This window comes from Eptesicus fuscus, chromosome 9, assembly GCF_027574615.1.
Source record: "Eptesicus fuscus isolate TK198812 chromosome 9, DD_ASM_mEF_20220401, whole genome shotgun sequence".
Lineage (NCBI taxonomy): Eukaryota > Metazoa > Chordata > Mammalia > Chiroptera > Vespertilionidae > Eptesicus > Eptesicus fuscus.
The window spans coordinates 37,552,091-37,570,182 of record NC_072481.1 but is presented as its reverse complement, the minus strand read 5'-3'; the positions used below and the strand labels follow the sequence as shown (position 1 = coordinate 37,570,182).

At 46.1% G+C, this 18,092-nt stretch overlaps 1 pseudogene; it reads right to left on the bottom strand.

Annotated features, from left to right (window-relative positions):
- Nucleotides 1-12,634: 12,634 nt before the first annotated feature.
- On the bottom strand, nucleotides 12,635-13,964 carry LOC103284224 (nuclear prelamin A recognition factor-like; annotated as a pseudogene).
- Between the last annotated feature and the right edge of the window lie 4,128 nt (nucleotides 13,965-18,092).

Here is an 18,092-nt window from a genome sequence, read left to right as displayed (position 1 = left end):
GTCAAATCAGCTAAAATAGTAAAATGCATAAAAGTGTATTGTGCATGATAAAAATTCGTGATCAGCCTGGCAGGTGTGGCTCAGTGATTGAGTGTCGACCTGTGCATCAGGTCATCATTGGTTCATTCCTGGTCAAGATGTATGCCCAAGTTTCAGGCTCAATCCCTGGTGCAGGGGGCATTTGGGAGTCAGCCGATTGATGTTTCTATCTCTCTCCCTCTTCCTCTCTCTCAAATCAATAAAAACATTTTTTTAAATGTTGTGAACAAAGATTATGCTTAATCCAATTTGTGCACCTGACTTCCTAAAAGAGGAGGTGGTAGAGAACCCAATCTGCAGAGTGCAATAGTGCCAAATGTGTGTGTGTGGGGGGGAGGGGGGGCGCATATCCAGAGACCTGGAAGCTTAGCAAAGTTGCCTCAGTCTTGCTCATGAGTTCCTCTTTTGTTGTGACATACAATGGCCCATCTTTAGCAGAAGACCAGCCATGGGTCACAGTAGAGAGATAGCTTGGATCTGTAGTTTTCATTTTTGGGGAGTCACAAATATGTTTGACAGTTTGGTAAAAGTTTTGGTCCTTCTCAGGAAAGTACACACACATACAAAACACCACATTTTACACATAATCTCAGGGGTTTGGGCATTCCCTAAAGCCCATCTATAAACCCCAAGTTAAAAACCTTTGGAGCCCCGCTGGTGTGCCTCAGTGGTTAAGCATTGACCTATGATCCAGGAGGTCACTGTTCAATTCCCGGTCAGGGCACATGCCAGGGCTGTGGGCTTAATCCCCAGTGTGGAGCATAAAGGAGGCAGCCAATCAATGATTCTCATCATTGATGTTTCTATCTTTCTCTACCTCTCCCTTCCTCTCTATGAAATCAATAAAAATGTATAAAAAACAACAACAAAATCCCTTTGGATTAGAAGGTCTCAGAATTTAAGGGTCTTCAGGGGAAGGCAAGGGGGGCAAGCATGGCCAACTCAAATCATCCACTCTCCCCCTGCCAACCTGCTCTTTTTTCCTTTTGCATTCCTCATCTCCAAACACAGCACCACCATTCGCCCTGCTGCCCAAGCCAGAAACTGCAGTTACCCTTGATGCCTAATTAATAATAGCAGTGACAGTAATCACTGTTGCATATCGAACACACTTACCTGAGCCAGGCTCATGCTAAGCATTGTTTTAAAGGCATTGTTTCTTATCCTCACAAAACTCCTGAGAGATAGATGCTCTTTTTAAAAATATATGTTTTCATTGATTTTTAGAGAGGAAGGAAGGGAGAGGGATAGAAACATTGATTAAAGAGAAGCATCATCGATTGGCCATCTCCTGCATGCCCCTACCTCTGATTGAGCCACAACTCAAGCATGTGCCCTGGCTGCCCTGACTGGGAATCGAACTGTGACCTCCTGGCTCATGGGTCAATGCTCAGCCACTGAGCCACACCAGCTGGGCAATAGGTACTCTTTTTTTGTTCCATTTTATAGATAAGGAAATAAGCTTAGCACTTAAGTAACTTTAAAAAAATTACAATCTGAAATTTCTTTCTTGAAATATCTCTTGTATCTTAGGTCAGGCCTTATTTTTCACTGAACAGTGACCATCGCCTCAAAACTGATTCCTCTGACTAACAAGTCCTAAATCCTTCCATTCTCTCCCACCTTTTCAAGCCACCCCTTAAGTGTTGTATGGTAGCTAATCACAATTCTTTGCATCCTGTCTTGTCTGCTTCCCTCATTAAGAAAGAGTTGATTTCCCCACCCCTTAAATCTGGGCTGACCTTATGATTTGCTTTGGCCAGTTAAAATTTCCTAGCTATTAGCTTGGAAACACACCAACCACACTTCACCTTAAATATGTTTTCTTTGCCCTAGCCCCGTGGTTGGCAAACTGCGGCTCGCAAGCCACATGTGGCTCTTTGGCCCCTTGAGTGTGGCTCTTCCACAAAATACCATGGCCTGGGCAAGTCTATTTTGAAGAAGTGGCGTTAGAAGAAGTTTAAGTTTAAAAAATTTGGCTCTCAAAAGAAATTTCAATCGTTGTACTGTTGATATTTGGCTCTGTTGCCTAATGAGTTTGCCGACCACTGCCCTAGCCGGTTTGGCTGTGGATAGAGCATTGGCCCATGGACTGAAGGGTTATGGGTTCGAACAATTCCGGTGTAGGGCACATACCCGGGTTGCAGGCTCAATCCCCAGTAGGGTGCTTGCAGAACACAGCCAATCAATTATTCTCTTACATCGATGTTTCTATCTCTTCCTCATTCTCTGAAATCAATCAAAATATATTTTAAAAATAAATATGTTTTCCTCAACCTGTTTCAACCCATGCCCTCTTTGGAAATATACAAAATGCTAGGCATTCTCTGTCCTAAATTTATTTGAAACTGTGGGTTAAGTTCACCATTTTGCATCTGAGTTTTTTCATCTGTAAAATGGGGGTATTGTATTACTTTATTGGTTATTAAGAGAATTAAATGAACTAATGTTAGTAAAGTGTTAAGGACAGTACCTGACATATAGCATCAGTTATCCTATCTAATAAAGAGGGAATATGCTAATTGACTGCCCCACTCTCAAAGATGGCAGTACCCACAGCCACAAGATAGCAGCACCCAGTCCCCTCAGCTCTGCTGGGGCAGCAGGTGCGCGGCAAGGCTGCCTCCAGAGTACCCCAGTCCCCTCAGCCCCACAGCTGCCCAGGGCCATCCGAGGCTCAGGTAACCAGGGCTGGCCAAGGCTTGCACAGCCGGCAGTGGCAGCAGCAGAGGTGTGATGGGGGTGTTGCCTTCCCCTGATTGCTGGGTCACCTCCCGCCCGTGAGGGCTCCTGGACTGTGAGAGGGGGCAGGCCGGGCTGAGGGACCCTCCGCTCCAGTGCATGAATTTTCATGCACCGGGCTTCTAGTATAAGATAAAATAATGTGACCAATAATGAGTCATAGCTATTGCAGTTTTATTAGGGAAATATTTTATTTCTGCACACCATCTTGAGAAACAGAGCTGCCTGAGACTCGGATCCTGGCTTCTGACACAAACCAGGACCCTGCAGCCACTGGGGACAGAGAACTGCTATCACAGCTTCAGACCAACAAACAACAAGAATCCAGACGTCCCTGCAGAATTCCGTGAGTCAAAGAGCCTACCCCCTCCCCGCAGGCGCGCAGACAGCGCCATTTTAACTGATAGATCCGCCTCTCGCCCAAGCCGCAGAGCTTTGCGCAGGGACTCGCTCCCCCTCAGGGAATTTGACACGCCTGCGAGCGCACAGGAGAGAATCAGCTCCCTGTTGGGGAAATCTGTCAGTGCGCACAGAGGGCACCCCTTAGGAGAATTTGGGGGAATTTGGCTTGCGGGTCACAGCTCTCCCTTCAGGGAATCTTAGTGCTTGCACAGAGGGGCTTTCCCTTGGGGGAATTTGGCGCGCAGGACAGACTCCGCCCCCCTTCCGGGACTCCCGTAGAGTGCACAGAGCCAGCTCACCTTCAGGAAATCAAGAGTGTGCGCCCTAGCCGGTTTGGCTCAGTAGAGAGAGCACACACAGGTCGCAGCTCCACTTCAGGGAATTTGGCACGCCGGATACAGCTGCCTGGGATCCCTGACTCACAGCGCATTCACACTAAGAGCCAGCGACCCCAATTGTTGGTGCATGCACACATAGGGACCCTGAGTCTCAACGAGAAACCGCACAAGGCAACAGAGACTCTGACACTCTAGTCTTGGTGCAGACACAGGGAAACTCTGACTCCTGGCACTTGCTAAGGATCTCATTTTTGGCACATACCAACAGTGTGGTGCAGACAGGGCCCCTGAATCTAAGTGTGCACACGAGACCACACGGAACACTGGGGACACTGACCCTGGGCAAGTCTGGTTCCCACCAACCAAAGGCAGCCACACGTCCTAGTGTCAGAGCACTTCAGTGAAACTCGGGTGGAGTGAAGTCCCCACAGCACACGGCCCAGGTCCACGCAAACGGAAGCTTGAGCTTTCTGGTGATAGCCAGAATGGGGAAACGAAATAACTCACAGAGGAAAGAAAATGTGGAGTCGCCAAGAAAGGAAATCAGTGAAACTGAAGCTTGCAACATGACCGAAAAGGAGTTTAGAGTAATGGTTGTGGAATTTATACATCGGATGGATGAGAAAATCAACAACTTATGCAAGAATCAGGAAGAAATGAAAAGTGATATAGCTACAATCAAAAACACCATGGAAAGTTTCAACAGTAGACTACAAGAAGCAGAGGACCGAATTAGTGAGTTAGAAGATCAGGTACAGAAACAAGCTCAATCTCAACAGCAATTGGAGAAAAAAATTAAAAAGCAGGAGGAAAGCCTAAGGGAGCTTCGGGACAACATGAAACGAAGTAACATGCGTATAATAGGGCTGCCAGAAGGACAAGAAGAGCAGCAGGGATTAGAAAATCTATTTGAAGAAATAATGACAGAAAACTTCCCGGATATGGGAAAGATAAAAGTTACGCAAGTACAGAGAGTCCCAAGCAGGATCAACCCCAAAAGACACACACCAAGACATGTCATAATTTCAATGGCAAATATAAATGATAAAGAGAGAATCTTAAAGGCAGCAAGAGAGAGACAGAGAGTTACCTACAAAGGAACACCCATCAGATTGTCAAATGATTACTCAACAGAAACACAACAAGCTAGAAGTGAATGGACGGAGGTATACAAAGTGTTGCAAAGCAAAGGACTGAATCCAAGAATACTATATCCAGCAAGACTATCAATCAAAATTGAAGGGGAAATCAGGAGCTTTGCAGATAAAAAAAGGCTTAAGGAGTTTATTACCACCAAACCAGCAATGCAAGAATTGCTAAAGGGAATACTGTAAAAAGAAGAAATAAACAGGTAAGAAGGAATATAGACACAAAAATAGATATGACCACAAACAAATACCTTTCAGTAATATCTTTAAATGTAAATGGACTAAATGCTCCAATCAAAAGATATCGAGTAGCTGAATGGATAAAAAAACACGACCCATATATATGCTGTCTACAAGAGACCCACCTCAGAACAAGAGACTCACACAGATTGAAAGTGAAGGGATGGAAAAATATCTTTCAGGCAAATGGAAATGAAAAAAAAGCTGGGGTAGCAATACTTATATCTGACAAAATAGACCTCAAAGTAAATGCCATAACAAGAGATAAAGAAGGCCACTTCATAATACTAAAGGGAGAAATCCAACAAGAAGAAATAATTCTGGTAAACATATATGCACCCAATATAGGAGCACCCAAATACATAAAAAAACTCCTGGAAGATTTGAAGGGAGAGATTAATAGTAATACAATCATAGTAGGAGACTTTAATACCCCACTATCACCACTGGACAAATCCTCTAAACAAAAAATCAGCAAAGAAACAGCAATCCTAAATGAATCACTAGACCAGATGGAATTAATTGACATCTTTAGAACATTTCACCCCAAAGCCACAGAATATACATTCTTCTCAAGTGCACATGGGTCATTTTCAAAGATAGACCATATGCTGGGTCACAGGCAAAGTCTCTTCAAATTCAAGAAGATAGAAATTATATCAAGCGTCTTCTCAGATCACAGTGGCATAAAACTGGAAATCAACTACAATAAATACAATCCCAAGAAATCAAACACTTGGAGACTAAACAGCATGCTATTAAACCATGACTGGGTCACCAGAGAGATCAAGGAAGAAATAAAAAACATCATGGCAACAAATGACAATGAAAACACAACAATCCAAAATCTTTGGGACACAGCGAAAGCAGTCTTGAGAGGGAAGTTCATAGCTCTACAAGCCTATTGCAAAAAACAAGAATCAATGGTAATAAATTACTTAACCCTACAACTCAAAGAGCTAGAAAAAGAGCAGCAAGAAAAGCCCACTGTAACCAGAAGGAAGGAAATAACAAAGATCAGAGCGGAGATAAATGACATAGAGACCAAAGAAACAATACGAAAGATCAACAAAACCAAGAGCTGGTTCTTTGAAAGGATAAACAAGATTGATGGACCTCTAGCCAGGCTCACCAAGAAGCAAAGAGAGAGGACCCAAATAAACAAAATCAGAAATGAAAGAGGTGAAATAACAACAGACCCCGCTGAGATACAAAGGATTGTTACAAAATACTACGAACAACTCTATTCCAACAAACTGGACAACCTGGAGGAAATGGACATATTCCTAGAAAAATATAACCTTCCTAAAATCAATCAAGAAGAATCTAAAGAGCTCAATAGGCCAATAACTATGGACGAAATTGAAGCAGTCATCAAGAAGCTTCCAGCAAACAAAAGCCCGGGGCCTGATGGCTTCACAGGAGAGTTTTACCAAACATTCAAGGAAGAACTAAAACCTATCCTCCTCAGACTATTTCAAAAAATTCAAGAGGAAGGAACACTTCCAAGCTCCTTCTATGAAGCCAGCATCACCCTAATACCAAAACCAGATAAAGACAACACAATGAAAGAGAATTATAGGCCAATATCCCTCATGAACATAGATGCCAAAATCCTCAACAAAATTCTAGCAAATCGGCTCCAGCAGTACATCAGAAAGATCATACACCATGACCAAGTAGGATTTATCCCAGGAATGCAAGGATGGTATAATATCCGCAAATCAATAAACGTGATACATCACATAAACAAATTGAGAGATAAAAATCACATAGTCATATCAATTGATGCAGAAAAAGCATTTGACAAAATCCAACACCCTTTCTTGATAAAAACTCTCAACAAGGTGGGAATAGAAGGCTCATACCTCAACATAATAAAAGCTATATATGATAAACCCACAGCAAACATCATACTCAATGGACAAAAACTAAAAACATTTCCCCTAAGAACAGGAACAAGACAGGGATGCCCACTCTCACCACTCCTGTTTGACATAGTACTGGAAGTATTAGCCATTGCAATTAGACAAGAAGAAGAAATAAAAGGCATCCAAATTGGAAAAGAACAAGTAAAGCTGTCTTTATTTGCAGACGACATGATATTGTACATAAAAAATCCGAAAGACTCCGTCAAAAAACTAATAGACTTAATAAATGAATTTGGCAGTGTAGCAGGATACAAAATTAACGCCAAGAAATCTATGGCCTTTCTATACACCAATAGTGAACTTACAGACAGAGAGACTAAAAAGGCAATTCCATTTACCATCGCACCAAAAAAATTAAGATACCTAGGAATAAACTTAACTAAGGAGGTAAAAGACCTATACACGGAAAACTACAGGACACTGAAAAAAGAGATAGAGGAAGACGTAAACAGATGGAAGAACATACCATGTTCATGGATTGGTAGAATCAACATCATTAAAATGTCCATACTACCCAAAGCAATCTATAGATTCAATGCACTCCCCATTAAAATACCAATGGCATATTTCACCGACCTAGAAAGAACTCTCCAAAAATTCATCTGGAATAAAAAAAGACCCCGAATAGCCACAGCAATCCTGCGAAAGAAGAATAAAGTAGGAGGGATCTCAATACCAGATTTCAAGCTGTATTACAAAGCCACTGTTCTCAAAACAGCCTGGTACTGGCACAAGAACAGACATATAGATCAGTGGAACAGAATAGAGAATCCAGATATTGACCCAAACCACTATGCTCAATTAATATTTGACAAAGGAGGCATGAACATACAATGGAGTCAAGACAGTCTCTTCAATAAATGGTGTTGGGAAAATTGGACAGATACATGCAAAAAAATGAAGCTTGATCACCAACTTACGCCATACACAAAAATAAACTCAAAATGGATACAGGACTTAAACATAAGACGGGAAACCATAAAAATACTAGAGCAATCCACAGGTAGCAAAATCTCAGACATATGCCAAAAGAAATTCTTCACTGACACTGCCCCTAGGGCAATGGAAGCTAAAGAGAAAATTAACAAATGGGACTACATCAAAATAAAAAGCTTTTTCACAGCAAAAGAAACCATTAACAAAACAACAAGAAGGCCTACTGCATGGGAGAACATATTTGCAAATGGCATCACTGATAAAGGTTTGATCTCCAACATCTACATGCAGCTTATACAACTTAATAAAAGGAAGATAAATGATCCAATAAAGAAATGGGCAACAGACCTAAATAGAAGCTTTTCAAAAGAAGACAGAAGGAAGGCCAAGAGACACATGAAAACATGCTCAACGTCACTAATTATCCGAGAGATGCAAATCAAAACAACAATGCGGTACCATCTCACACCTGTCAGAATGGCTATCATCAACAAATCAACAAACGACAAGTGTTGGCGAGGATGCGGAGAAAAAGGAACCCTCGTGCACTGCTGGTGGGAATGCAGACTGGTGCAGCCACTGTGGAGAACAGTATGGAGCTTCCTCAAAAAACTGAAAATGGAACTCCCATTTGACCCAGTAATCCCACTCCTAGGAATATATCCGAAGAAACTAGAAACACCAATCAGAAAGGATATATGCACCCCTATGTTCATAGCAGCACAATTCACCATAGCTAAGATTTGGAAACAGCCTAGGTGCCCGTCAGCAGATGACTGGATCAGAAAACTGTGGTACATCTACACAATGGAATACTCTGCTGCCATAAAAAAGAAGGAATTCTCATCATTTGCAGCAACCTGGATGGAATTGGAGAACATTATGCTAAGTGAAATAAGCCAGTCAATGAAAGAAAAATACCACATGATCCCACTCATTTAGGGATAGTAAAGATCAGTATAAAGTGATGAACAAAAAGATAGATACAGAGACAGTAAAGCATCAAACAGACTTTCAAATTACAGGGGAAAAGTTAGGGAGAGGTGGGGGAGTTATGAAATCAAACGAAGGACTTGTATGCATGCATATAAGCATAAACAATGGACGCAAAACTCTGGGGGGGAGGGCATGTGTGGGTGTGGGGTGGGGGGGTAATGGTAAGATATGTACACATATAATACCTCAATAAAAAATATTAAAAAAAAGAAATATTTTATTTCTTTAAATGTTTTTTATTGATGTCAGAGGAAAGGAAAAGAGAGGGAGAGATAGAAACATCAATAATGAAAGATAAGCATCAATCGGCTGTCTCCTGCATTCCCCCTACTGAGGCTCGAGGCTGCAACCCTGGCATGGGTCCTAACTGGGAATTGAACCCTGATATCCTGGTTCATAAATTGAAACTCAGCCATTGAACCAGAACAGCCAAGTGGGAAACTTTTTTATTTTGTTTCTGAGAAGTACTTACTTTTCACTTGGATCTGGTGACATACGGATTAGTGTGGAGTCAGCTTGTATGCCATAAGGTCTTCTATACAAAAAGGTGTGAGAGACAACATCTCGTGGGCGGCAAACCAGGTTTTGAAAACCAACATGCAGAAAAGCACATGCTTCCCTTCTTGATAAGCACTGATAGAATATATTCTTGGTGGGTTGTGTGTAAATCAAATCCTAACATATAGCAATGTTACTTAAAGAACTTATCTGGGGAATCATTCTGCAAAGTGAAGATGGCTTTTATAAAGCAAACTCAGGCAGTCTGGCTGCTGAGATGGACTGAAATTTTTTGTGTCTAAATCTGTCCACCCTGGCTAGATTTCCCCCAGGGGACTCTGGTCCTCTCTCTTTCCAGTTAAATTTGGTGGAACCAATGTTGTGCAAGTTCTAAAATTAGGCCTCAAAAGAGCTTTCGTCTCACCTTGGAACTCTTATTTATTATTCTCCAAGTTTGCCAGTTTGGCTGGTGGTTCTGCTGAGATAAGCTGGGCTTGGCTAGGCTCACTCATATATCTGCAATCAGCGGCTCTGCTCCTCTTGGCTGGGCTCTCTCACCCATGGAAGGAAGGGTCTGAGCAGGGGCAAATGGCTGAGTAGGTTCTACTCCACATGGCCTCATCCTCAGGCAGGCTAGCTTAGACTTGTTCTCATGGCTGAGGCAGGATTTCAGAAAAGAGAGAGAAAACAATTCTCTTGCACAACATTCTTTGCACTGTTTTCTACTAGTTAAAGCAAGTCACAAAGGTCAGGCCAGATTTACAGAGGTGGGAAAATAGACTACACCTTCTGAAGGGAGAAGCTACAAACTCTCTCCTAACTCAGAGGTAGTAGGGGTCCTCTGAGGTGGTAGTGGGGCTCAAGAACTGAGGGGAAAAACCTGACAGTGCTTTGAAAATTATCAAGTGCCCCACAGACAGTGATTCTGAGTGTGGTGTCCTAACTGACCTGTGCGACTGTGGGTTCCTTGGAATTGGGCTGTGGCCCCCTCCTGGCCTCTCTTTTGGTACTAAGGAGAAACTCACAGAAGTGAAAGGAAACAGAGAGTCAAAGCAGTTACTGAGGACAGAGGCACACACACTGTTCTCTCATCCCCAGAACAAAGACAGATTTCAAACTCTCTGGAACCTGAGAAGCTCCCTTCTGCAAGCTTTCCTTCCTTGCAGCCCCGCCCCCACTTCAGAGGGAGCTTGGCTAGGTAATACCTGTCTCTCCATTTGGCAGCTGAAGGCACATTAGGATGCTTGCTTAGAGTCACCAGCTCATGGGGAGAATCCCCTATCATGCTCAAGGAACCCACCAGGCCGGCTTGAGGAACTGCAGATAAGAGTAACCCTCCCTGGCATACAACATCTGAGTGCAAGTATATGCTGTTCAGATTCATGGTATGGTGTGGTATTAGATTATAGATGCTTTCCTGATACCACAAGTGGAGTTCTGAAAAGCCATCCCCACCAGATCCTTGCAATATCCTGCTCTTTCATTCCATTTGCCTCTGCCTCCAGCTTGCCTCTCCCCAAACCCTCTTCCTCATTGCCTTCCCAAAACTCTGGTAGGAATGTATCACATCTATGATTAAAATAATGAGCTAATGTTTACTGAGCCCTTATCATGGGCTAGGTGCTGTTCTAAGTGCTTTATAATCTTCACAATTCTGCAGATGAAGAAACAGAGGCACAAGAGGTTAAACTGACTCAAGGTTACACAGTAATTAAGTGCCAAAGTTAGTATTTGAACTCAGGCAGTCTGGCTGCTGAGATAGGCTTCTCAGGTCAGAAAACCCCTGTCGGTACATTTCTATTTTTCAAATACTAATATAATGATTAATATGCATGGATTGCTTGCTATATGCTAGGCCCTGTTCTGGCTGTTACATGTGCTAAGTTATTTTATTCTTACAACAGTACTAGATCATTGGGGTATAATATTATTAATCTATATATATAAAAGCCTAATATACAAAGTGTCCCCTTGGGAGTTCGACTGGGAGACGGGGAGTTCAATCACTTACTATGACGTGCGCTGACCACCGGGGGGTATCATGGAATTAAGGAAGGCCCTGGCTGTCAGCCGGCAGCCAGGGAAGGAAGGCCCTGGCCAGCAGCTAGAAGAGCTGGATCGGCCCTGGGCAGGCCTAGGGACCCTACCCATGCACAAAGTTTGTGCACCGGGCCTCTAGTAAGTAATAACTATTTCGTGCACTGGGCCTCAATAACTAGAGGCCCGGTGCACAAAATTCATGCACTGGGTGGGGGGGACGTCCCTCAGCCATACCTGCACCCTCTCACAGTCCAGGACCCCTCAGGGGATATCCACCTGCCTAAGCTAACAGTTGGAAATCCTTCTCGCAGTCCAGGACCCCTCGCTCCTTACTACCCACCTGCTCACTGCTCCTTACCACTCATCTCACTACTCCTTAGTACTGCCATGGAGGCAGGAGAGGCTCACGCCACTGCCACTGCACTCACCAGCCGTGAGTCCTATCTTTCTGTGTAGTTGTCTATGGGCCAACTGCTCTCTTTTTTCTCAATTAGGGCGAGCAGCATGTGAGGGCAGAGTGCACTGTCGTGGAATGCAGAGGGCTGCCCAGAGCTGAGGGGAGTGGCCAGGCCCATGGGGTGAGAGGTGAGCACAGAGGACACTATCTCACCCAATTGTGGGGTGGGCTGGCTGGCCTTCATCTGCCTGACCCCACCCAGGGAGGGACCGAGCAGGGTGTCCACCTCTCCATTCTCCATCCTTCCATCTGTGACACTTGTCACCCTTTCCAGGCCTCCCCCAAAGTGAGTTCAGCTCAATCCCTGAATATAAAAGGGCATGGCTGGGGGGCCTTCACTCCAGTGCCCCCTGATTCCCAGCAACAGGACCTGGTCGACAGGACCTGATCTCAGGACGGTGGCCACAGCTGCAGAACATAGATCTGTTTCAAGACAAGTTGGGAATGCAGACTTTCAAATGAGCCCCTATTCCAAAAGGTGGCAGTTTATTCACATTGTGGCAAAGACACCTTCAAGAGTAACATAAGTGGGTAAAGTCAGGGCCAAACAGGGCCATTTCCTCATCCAATCTCTCTGAGGCACATGGACAGAACCAAGTCTCAGCTCTTCGTAGGACACTTCCGGGTTTTTTAAAGCCTAAAGGACAGTAGTCTGTCTCCATTCTTGTTCTTTGGGATTTTTTAAATCATTGGATAAAAGGATTCGTACATTGGGGCAATCCTCTCGAGATACAATATTCCAGTTGCACCCATGTGATGACGACAGCACCCCTCAGAGGGAGCCGACAGATGGGGAGCAGGGAATTCTGAAAACCAAAGCAATGACAGAGGTTCTAAGCCTTTCCTTCATGTGTCTGACACCACTCTTCAGGAGGCCTGCAGGCCGGGCATCTGCTGGACCTTAACCACTTGATGTCCTGGCAGGCTTCCCTGGGCCCTGCCCCTCCCACCCCACCACTCCTGGTACAGCTCCTGCACATGGGCGCTGGTCTCGGGATGGCAGTGTAGATGTCTTCCATCTGCCGCAGCAGTGCTGCAGCAGTGCCCATCATCTGCCTGGGCCTGGCTCCTGCTGCTTAGGCATGCCCGGCACAGGCCAGGACCTCCAAAAAGTGGCATGGGAACTTGCTTCAGGACCACTTCTGGATGTTCCAAAAGCCCTAAGCAGCCTCAAAGCGTAGCAGAACCTCTCCGTCCCTTTCAAGGGTGACCTCCTGGAAGTCTTTGTTCCTCAGGGTGTGGTAGGTGAGCACTCCCACGTCCTCATTGAACAGCTCCTTGGCCATATGCCTGAAGATGTGTGCCAGGTACCTGTTGGAGCTGACACCCTCGTGGAGCCTCATCTCCTTCTCCTTCATGCCTCCAAAAAGAGTGTCTATGGCAGCGTCATTCGAGGCGAGGTTACTCTGCTCCATTATCTGGACAATTTCACCTGAGGTTAACACGCAGTCAGCACCATGGGAACTATGTAAACCTGTGGGAACATTTTCTCAAAGGGCCTCCAGTTCCTTGTCATAACATGGGGCCACAATGACGTGGAAAATCTTGTCTGGGGACAGGTTCTGCCATCTGGTGAAGTAATCATTCACCAGAGAGCCCATGATCTGCTGGGGAGACTTGGCTGTGCAGAGGTGGAGGTGATGGAGTGACCCAGCACATGCTCTGCATATCAGTGCCAGTGGGGCAGGCGTAGGTCAGCATGGGTAGCTGGGGCTCTTCCTCATGGTGCTGGCAGTACCGACGCACAAATTCCTTCTGACTTTCCAGGATGCTGAAGTCCACAGCTATCTTCATGTCAAAGACAGTGCATCCCAAGGCTTTTGAGAAAGCTGCAGAGCCTTCTGGATGCATCAGTGACACTGAGACTGAATTTAGCAGCAAAATAAGACAGAGACTAAAGACACACGGACACTGCCAGGACCTTGTGCTGTGAGGTATCACATTTCTTATTAAGGTTCAGAACACGGAAGAAGTCCTTGGTGTTCTGTTGAGAAACTTGGACCCCTTCCTCTGTGGTTACCCAACTGTCACACACCAGGCAGTCACTCAGAAATATCTTGGTATCGGCCAACTTATGGAATTCTCCCTTCTCTCCGTTCTCCTGAGCTGGACTCCGGACGTTGACTGTGGCATTCTCTTGGTCATCAGTTTTTGTTTTTTTTCTACATTCCTTCTGTGTGCAGTGATCACACTTCATCTGGAGCGGGGAGGGCAGGGACTGGCTCAAGTGACCTGGAGGAAGCACGGGGAGAGCAATCAGTCACTGCTGGTTGCCCCTGGTGCTGCTGGTAGTATTCTTTCTTCCTTGTGGAGCGTCTAGGGAGGGGAAGCAGCCACAGTGCCCAAGGCTGAGTTCCAGGAGGCCGGCAGCGCTGTCAGGATCGTGCCAGAGGTGCTGGTCCGTTGGTGCCTATCCTGTCCTCTGGAGATTGAACCTACAGGATTACTAAGGAAGCCAGTCCCCAGTTCTGCCCCACCTCCACCACCGATTGATTAGAGTCTGAGGGCTGGGAAGAGGGACCAAGAGGCCTGCCTTCCAGTCCCTGTGCCACTCACTCAGGTTCCCTGTTAATCATCCCCTGATCAATGGGAGCCTGCGGGCTGGGGGAGGTACCAAGCAATCTGCCTTCCACACACTCACCAGTCACTGCTTCAATGGATTCATTGGAGCCTGAGGGACCCCAGGTCCCCCATTAGCCATCCCCTGATCGATGGAGCCTGAGGGCCGGGGGATGGACCGGTTGTCTATTTGGCCATTATGGACCCTGGCTCTTTATATGTATAGACTAGTGGCCCGGTGCATGAAATTCATGCACATTAAAAGGGGGACCCAGAGTCAAGTCCCCGCCCACCCACATGCACCTCAAAATCACGTGAGACCCAGACCCGGCCACCCCCCCCCCAATTGGGCTAGATCCAGACCCGGCCAGTCCCACCCTTGTCAAGCCCCACTAGGCGGGGGGCATAGCCTCAGGTCCCCTGGCCCAACGCCAGGACAGGGGTTGTGGCCTGAGGTCCCTCAGATGGGGCAGGGGGCATGGCCTGAGGTCCCCCGTCAAGCCCTGCCAGGCGGGGGGCACAGCCTCAGGTCCCCTGTCAAGCCCTGCTGGATGGGGAGCATGGCCTGAGGTCCCCTGTCAAGCCCCGCCAGGCAGGGGGGCACAGCCTCAGGTCCCCTGGCCTGGTGCTAGGGCGGGGGGGGGGGGTGGGGGGTGTGGCCTGAGGTCCCCTGGCCTGGTGCTGGGGTGGGGGATGCAGCCTGAAGTCCTCTGTCAAGCCCCACCTGGTGGGGGGCATGGCCTGAGGTCCCCTGGCCTGGCATTGGGGCAGGGGGAGCAGCCTGAGGTCCCCTAGCCCAGCAGCGAGCCCCGCCAGGTGGGGGGTGTGGCCTCAGGTTCCCTGGCCTGGCGCTGGGGCAGGGGTCATGGCCTGAGATCCCCGTCAAGGCCCACGGGGGCGGGGAAGGCGTAGCCTCAGGTCCCTGCTGATTGCTTGTTAAGGCTCCTTAAGGGAACTTGTCCTCAGTTGTGGGTGCATCCATCTTTGTGATGGAGTGATGGTCAATTAGCATATTCCCTCTTTATTAGATAGGAATATATATATATATATCTGGATTATCCTCATTTTACAGGTATGGAAATTGGGGCACAGTCACATAACAAAGATGGGTTACCAGACACTCCAGCTTCAGAGCTAAGCTTTGAACTGTGCTGTCTGGCTTCCCCCAGGCTGTTCAGGCCAAGGTCCAGCATCCAAGGCTCTTTGGGTTCATGCAGCACAATCTCTGAATTTCCACCAAAGCATGCCTTTTATTTCTTGGTCTATGCATGTTTTTATCCTTCCCAACCAGACCTTAAGCTCCACAAGGCCAGATTTGAGATCTGGTACATGTCTCAGTTTTTCCAGTTCATAGCAGGAGTCAGTAGATATCTTTTGAATTGAACTACAGAATGCCAGAGCTGAATTGTCTTGGGACCCTCTCTCAGAGTGAGACAGGTCAGTAAGCCAGGACGAGTGGAAAAGGGAAACTGAGACAGATAGCTGAACAAACTGACAGCACTTTACAGCAGGTACAGAAGGTCACCTCCCTAGAAATAACATCTAGGCCTCAGTTGAATTTCAGCTCCAGACCCAGAAAAGCAGCAAAACCAGGTGGGTGACACCAAGACCAGTTGCAGTGACTAATGACTCCCTGCCCTGACACTGATCAATCAGTGAAGATCATAACCTTGAAGTACACCTAGAAAACGGATGCAGATTCTGTTGAAACCTTCTAAGACCTCCCCTAGGATTTTCACCTGCAAGAGAGAGATAAAAGCCTCAAGACAAAGGACTCAGAGTACTCTCTCCTTTCCAGGAGCACCACTTCTTCCCCCACAGGTGTCAATCCCTTAAATTAAGGGACCCCATGAGGCTTGCAACCAGGGCAGCAATGGGCAGTGGCAGTTTATCCCTGGCAAACCCCCTGAACCTGTCCCCAGGGCCCCTTTTTCTGACTTCCTAGAGCCAAAGCAGCCCAGCCTATGCTCATTTCCCCCGCCTTTCCTTGTTTCACTGTCCCCAGCTTTAATGAATGTCCTCTAAAATTTGCCTGGCCTCGTGTTGTGAAATTTTTCCTGCACGAAGTAAAGAACCCACACACTACCGACTGGCCCTAGGCAGACCTACTCAGGGCCAGGTCTCCTTTCTGGCAACAAGAGGCATGGAGTGATCACTCACTGTGATCTGAACATTAGACACTCTCTTTCTGATTCAAGGCTTGTATGCCTGATGCTTCAAAAGGCCAATATTCAAGACATCAGAGTTTTTCATAAGGAAAGGTTTATTGATGGAGAAGTTGCCACCAGCTCAAGAAGAAGTTTCCCAAACCCATATTAAGAGAGCTCAGAATTCAGGCTTCCTTTATGTCAAGGGCAGGGAGAATGGGTGCAGCAAGAGGTATATGACACCCAGGTGCCAACATGGATCCAAAGAAGAGAGAGCAATCTAAATCTCTTTGTTCCCTAGTTCTGATCCCCACTGATCTGAATCCAGTCTTGAGGCTCCTGCAAATCTTTACCAAAAGTTCAAGCCTCAAGCAGAAGTTGTCTAATGATTAGCATGTCTATGGCAGGAGCTATTCATCTAAAGGTCATGGGAGAAATGCAGGCTAGAATTAAGATAGAATCAGAGCCTGGTCAGTGTGGCCTTGGTGTTCATAAGCGTTGACCTATGAACTAAGAGGTCACGGTTTGATTCCCAGTCAAGGCACATGCCTGGGTTATGGGCGTGCAGGAGGCAGCCGATCAATGATTCTCTCTCATCACTGATGTTCCTATCTCTCTCTCTCCTTCCTCTCTGAAATTAATAAAAACATATTTTTAAAAAGAGAATCAGGTAGTGAGCATTTCACTCTGGTACAAGCCCAGGACTTGTTGCCTTGGCCTCAAGACCCCATCCAGATCTCCAGATCCTTTTTGTAAATAAATCCTGTTCAATATGCTCCCAGGAAGCTACTACTTAGAGAAACCATTATCACAGGAAACAAACAGAAGTGAATATTTTATTAATGGAGTTCCTAAATTAACAAATTTTGGCCCAACTCATGACAAGTTATCAATTTGGTGGTTAAGCTTCAGGAATGGCTAGTTTTCCCATAAATATAATCTTATTTTCTCCATCTTGAAAGGGCGAAGGGGTCATTTACAAAAGGGAAAACTGAGTTACTCAAGGTTACCCTCAAATGATGAGTGACTTAGAAACACAAGGCCTTGGACCTCTCTGGAATTTGCTCAATGGCCTGACAGTGATTCTAAAAGCCCTCAGGTCCAGATTCTTCCAATAACGTTCAAGGCTTTCCACAGTGGGCATTTAATTCAGTCACTAAACACTTATGGAGGGCTTACTGTGTGCCAGGCAACACTTCACTTGTAAAGGACCTTACAAGACTCCTCCTAACAATCCTGCGAGGTGGTCATTATAACCAGTCCCCTTTTAAAGATAAAGGCACAGATTCAGAGAGGTAAAGACAGAACTGGAACTACTGCAGTGTTTCAGCAAATAGCATTTCCAGTCACAAGGCACTTCCTATACCCCATCCTACAGGGCTCACTTCCAGGGGCAATGATGGTGGTACTGCTTCACGGGTAAGAGCAATGTTTTAGGAATAGACCTGAAATGGAATTCCCACTCAGCCACCCGTGTGACCCACAGAAGTCATTTAACCTCTGGTTCTCAGGTACCTTATCTATAAACTAGAGGCCCGGTGCACGAAATTCGTGCACGGAGGGGGGTTGTCCCTCAGCCCAGCCTGTACCCTCTCCAATCTGGGACCCCCTGGGATCGG